We start from the raw sequence: 6,302 nt of genomic DNA on the forward strand, positions 1-6,302 counted from the left end.
ATACCTCCAAGTTAAAGAACCTCCCTTCCATTCAACCATTTGAGGCCTCTCCTTTTTACAATATTTATTCCATATAAAATTAGACCACAAATACTTTTGTGTTCTAAATATCCACCATAATTTTGCAAATAAAGTTTTAGATACATCAAAGAGGGATCTAAAACCCAAACCACCTTCCTCCTTAGGTTTACATAAATCTATCCAAGCCACCCACTGCTTATTACTCCCTATATCCCTACATTTCCAAAAAAAATAGCAAAGACTCTATGCAAGTCATGAATCACACACCTTGGAGGAATAATAGCAGACAGAAGATATATAGGAATGTTGTTTAGCACATTTTGAATTAACACAGCCTTACCTCCAAATGACAACAATTTCCCTTTCCAAGCCTGCAGTTTGTTATGCACTTTTTTCATCAATTCAGCAAAGTGTACTTTTTTGTTCTTGGCATGACCAATAGGACATCCCAAATACATTAATGGGAACTTTTCTCTAGAAAAACCAGTCTTCAATTCAATATCAGAAATCAATTCATTTGATATTTTGTGATAGACAAAAAATGAGCTATTCTCTTTATTAATCATTTGCCCTGATTGCTTCTCATAATCCCTCAATGTTTCCATCAATAAATCTAATGACTTTCCATCTGCTGAACTAAATATAATAGTATCATCTGCATAAGCAAGATGATTAATATGATCACTCCATTTTGGCAAACCAAATCCCTTGTAGATATCAGAACATAACAATGCATTTAAACTTCTAGAGAGAACTTCAGCAGTTAGAATGAACAAAGCAGGGGATAAGGGATCCCCTTGCTTCACCCCCCCTAGAGGAGTGAAAGAAGCCATTAGCCTGCCCATTTATGAGAATAGAATACCAGTTGTTATCAACCAGTCTCCAAACTTTATCAACCACACAAGAATCAAAACCCATCTTTTCCAACACCTTTATCAGAAAACTCCAATCCACCCTGTCATATGCCTTTGCCATATCTAGCTTAATCACAGCATCTGTTGGTTTACCTCTCTTACTAATATCAGAAATAATCTCCTGAGCAAGCAAAATATTTTCAGTGATGCTTCTTCCTTTCACAAAACCAGTCACCAGACTGGTTTTGTGAAATCAGAGTGGGAAGCAGAATCCCAATTCTATCATTCATTACCCTTGAGATTACCTTGTTAAGAAAATTACTCAGACTAATTGGCCTCATGTCTGAAAAAGACTAAATATTATCCTTCTTAGGCAAAAGCACCAAATTAGTATGTGTAATAGACTTAGGAAGTGTAGCACCATTAAAAAAAGAATCCACCATTTTAACTACATCATCTCCAACAATGTTGAAAAAAATTCCCAGTAAACTCATCAGGGCCACTGGCACTATCCCCATTGAGTGCAAACACTACTCTTTTGACTTCCTTCTTAGTAGATTTATCATTTAATTTCCTATTGTCTTCCTCAGTAACCATCTTCTGAACATTTCTCAATAAAGGTACTTCTTCCATATTAATGTTGCCTGTGAATTGTTTCTGAAAATATTCCTGAGCAACTGCTGCCACCTACTCTACACCTTCCACCTATTCTCCTTTCATATTCTGAATTCTGTTTATATTTAATCTTTTCCTTCTGCCCCTCACTAAACTGTGAAAGAACCTTGTATTTTTTTTTTCCCTTCAGTAAACCATTGAATTCCTGTTTTTTGTCTCCAATATTCTTCTTCAAAGTGCACATATTTTTTCAATTCTATTGTCTGTTGTGGGGGCAGCTTCAAATAACTGTTCCTTCACCCTTACAATTTCCTCTCTGATAGATAATTGTTTGAAAACATCACCAAAAGCTACTCTACTCCACTTAGACAAGGCAATTTTAGTCTTCTTCATTTTTCCCTTCAAACTAATAAACACATCAACCTCATCTGAAACCCAGCTGTCCTTTACTACCTGCTGAAAATCTGCTCTTCCAGTCCAAAATTTAAGAAACCTGAAAGGTCTCGTAACAGAAAAAAGTTTGATGTCCACAAGTAAGTAACATAGGAGCATGATCAGATCATGTTCTTGCCAAATTTCAGCTTCCATCATCCCAAAAACTCCCAGACAAGCCTGATTCATCAGGTATCTATCCAGCCTTTTAAAAATACACTGATGATCAATCCTCCCATTCCACCATGTAAAAGGACTCCCTTTGAAACTGACATCCACCAATTCACATGAATTTACACAAAATGCAAACTCTTCATACTCATTAGGATATACAGGCAAACCTCTAATCTTCTCCTCCTCGCTCAGAATGACATTAAAATCACCCCAATCAACTGATTAATATCCAGAAATAGTAGCCTCATGGTCAGCATCTGATTAGAATCAGCCAGTACATCCACCTGAATATGATCTTTAATGAACACCCAAATTTTTCAATTACAATTACAATTAGCATACTCCATACCCAGTCTCCTTTTGAATCTTTGAATGTTGTTAATATTTTGAAAAGATTCCATTAGTGGTATGATTGAAAACTTGTGATGTATGTGTAACATCTGAATTCTGTGGAATGAATTTTGAGATCTAACAGATCTCACATTCCAAAACAAAGTCTTCATCATCATTTAGACCCAATCCTAGTTCCTCTCCTCGGATTGGATCTTGTAGGCATCACTTCCCCTTTATCCTTTCCTTTGTGCTTGGTTGCTGATGTAATTGATATCCCTGCTTCTATAAACACTCTATTCTGAATCTGTAATATCTCAGTGTCATCTCTATCTTCTATTTCACCATTCACCATGATACCCTTATTGAGTAATTCCTCAACCCCTTGGTGTGACACCATCTCATGCAAGGTTTGAGCAGGCTGGGATTTTGGACAGATCACTGCCACTTCATTACTGTTGTATTTCTCCTCAACGTCACCCTCTATTAAATGCCCTTGTGGATGTGATTGATACCACTCTTCTTTGGGTCCATAATTTGCAAAGGAATAAAATTTTCCACAATTTGCACTTGCTTTTGATAGGAACCCTCTTCCTCTTTCTCTTCCCTCATAGTCTCCACCATTACTTGTGTTTTGGCCCCTGCATTAGAGTGTGGACTCTTGACAGAAACCACCCTACCCTCGTTGTTGCTTCCTTCAATCATTTCCCCTTCTTCTTTGTCTTCTATATTCAGAATGTGTTCAGGCATGTAGTCATGGCCCTGCGAACTTTCAGCCCTTGAACCCATCTCTTCTCCTTGATACTTCTTATTTGCTACTCCTACCCCAACAATCTCAGCCTCTCCTTGTGTTTGGTGATTAAGCACAACAAACGAATTATTGTGTTTGTTGAGTTCCTCATTTTCCAGTGCCTTCTCACACATTAATTTCCCAGCTTGCTTTGTAAAATTCTATTTGTAGGCTTCCATTTGCTCTTTACTGCCCCTTTGTAGAATTGTTGGTTGTTTAGTTGTTGTGTTTCTTTTGGTATTTCTTCATATTGTTGTATTAATTCTGGATGTAGAACCCTGCAATCATCTTCTCCATGCCCCTGCAATTTACATTTCATGCAATATGCAGGTAGGGAATCATATTGAATTTTCACTGAAACAACTCTATTCTCAAGAGTATTTTCATCTTCTAACTGCATTTGTACAACCTCAGGTTTCTCATCAAGCAAATCCATCTGGACCTTCACCCTTGCACAACTTGGACGAGTCTTATTTATTGTTGCAAGATCTAGTTGAAGTGGCTTCCCAACCACAGCCGCAAGTGAGAACAACACTTCATTCACGAAAAAAGTTGGCAACAAATCTAGAAAAGAGATCCAAGTCGTGACCTTTGTCGTCTCTTCACTAGCTTTGAAGTTTGCATCATAAATAAAAGGGCTCATTTGATAGGCATATCCATCCTTCGCAATTATGTAATAGGAATTCTTAGACAGAATCTTAATATAATCCTCCCTCTGATCAAATCTCATTAAAATATGTCTATTTCGAAGATATCCTATCTGACATCCCCCAGATATCCCACATTGCTTTGGAATTAATTCTCTTAGTTCATTAATGTTTGGAGCTCCATATGAAAACTTGCCTACTACCGCAAATTGTAAATTCTCTAGTATAGTCATTCTCTGAATTTCACTTGCTGACCAGTTAATAGTAGGAATACCTCCAACAAATTTTGGCTTTTTCATAGGAATAAGCTCTACGATATCAATAGCCTTCTCTTTTCTTTTTGTACCCTTCAGAATATCAGCAAAGTTATTCAACAAGGGAGGGGTAAGGATATGTGAGTTGTTAAAAGTAATAATCTTTAACAGTACTAGAAATTCCAAACCTCTCTTCTTAATCTTCTAAAAAAAGAAAAAATCACAGCCATGATGAAACTCCTATGATTCTTCTCTCCATTGTAGCAACACTAATTGTGTGTTAGTTTCAACTAGTGATTCTTTAACTATATTTCATTTTTTTCCTTCTTCAATTCATTCTCGATTTTTCCGTGAACCCTTGTTGGAGACTTGAGAGAGGTGTGTATCGGCGAAGATGGAGGCCACAATTGTTCTGTAAAGATGGAGCTTCCTAACTAATATTGTCAAGATTGGTAGGCTAAAGAAGTTTACCCCATATGGCCCCGATTAGAGCTGCTTCTATGGAAAGAAAGATCTATTTGAGATTCTATGGTCATAACCAGAGGAATGAAGGTAGTCCAACATTATGTTTCATCCGACATTCAACCATATTTAATCCATAATTCTCTTTTCTTCAATTTCTATGTTTTTGTATTATTTTATTTGATTTTGATTATTTTGCCTAAAAAATCAAATAATTATGTTCCACTTGATGTGACAACTTGGCCAAGACTCTTGAGAAGGATCAAATTTATTGCGAAGAAATTCAAATTTAGAAAAAATCAAGCCAAGTTGAAAATTGGCAATAATATTGGTTATCGAATTATGTATGAAAATTGATACCCAACAAATTTGTATATTAGTAAGATTTTATAGACGTATGAAAACCGTATTAAATTTGATATTCACATTTTACCTTAATCTACCATTTTGAACCAGTTTATATACCCATTACATAAACAAATTGATATTTATGTTGAGTTATTAACATATTCATTTGATATTAAAACGGGTATTAAAGATTTTTTTAACTATGCACTATATGAAATAGATACATAATACTTTTTGAATGTAAACAATATATAATCTGAAACTATATGTATATTGAATGGATATTTAAATACTATGGTATGAAATAAATATACAAATTGATTCACTTAATAAACCACCCTACCCTCGTTGTTGCTTCCTTCAATCATTTCCCCTTCTTCTTTGTCTTCTATATTCAGAATGTGTTCAGGCATGTAGTCATGGCCCTGCGAACTTTCAGCCCTTGAACCCATCTCTTCTCCTTGATACTTCTTATTTGCTACTCCTACCCCAACAATCTCAGCCTCTCCTTGTGTTTGGTGATTAAGCACAACAAACGAATTATTGTGTTTGTTGAGTTCCTCATTTTCCAGTGCCTTCTCACACATTAATTTCCCAGCTTGCTTTGTAAAATTCTATTTGTAGGCTTCCATTTGCTCTTTACTGCCCCTTTGTAGAATTGTTGGTTGTTTAGTTGTTGTGTTTCTTTTGGTATTTCTTCATATTGTTGTATTAATTCTGGATGTAGAACCCTGCAATCATCTTCTCCATGCCCCTGCAATTTACATTTCATGCAATATGCAGGTAGGGAATCATATTGAATTTTCACTGAAACAACTCTATTCTCAAGAGTATTTTCATCTTCTAACTGCATTTGTACAACCTCAGGTTTCTCATCAAGCAAATCCATCTGGACCTTCACCCTTGCACAACTTGGACGAGTCTTATTTATTGTTGCAAGATCTAGTTGAAGTGGCTTCCCAACCACAGCCGCAAGTGAGAACAACACTTCATTCACGAAAAAAGTTGGCAACAAATCTAGAAAAGAGATCCAAGTCGTGACCTTTGTCGTCTCTTCACTAGCTTTGAAGTTTGCATCATAAATAAAAGGGCTCATTTGATAGGCATATCCATCCTTCGCAATTATGTAATAGGAATTCTTAGACAGAATCTTAATATAATCCTCCCTCTGATCAAATCTCATTAAAATATGTCTATTTCGAAGATATCCTATCTGACATCCCCCAGATATCCCACATTGCTTTGGAATTAATTCTCTTAGTTCATTAATGTTTGGAGCTCCATATGAAAACTTGCCTACTACCGCAAATTGTAAATTCTCTAGTATAGTCATTCTCTGAATTTCACTTGCTGACCAGTTAATAGTAGGAATACC

The sequence above is a fragment of the Solanum tuberosum genome, unplaced genomic scaffold (assembly GCF_000226075.1).
Source record: "Solanum tuberosum cultivar DM 1-3 516 R44 unplaced genomic scaffold, SolTub_3.0 scf00031, whole genome shotgun sequence".
NCBI classification, from domain to species: domain Eukaryota; kingdom Viridiplantae; phylum Streptophyta; class Magnoliopsida; order Solanales; family Solanaceae; genus Solanum; species Solanum tuberosum.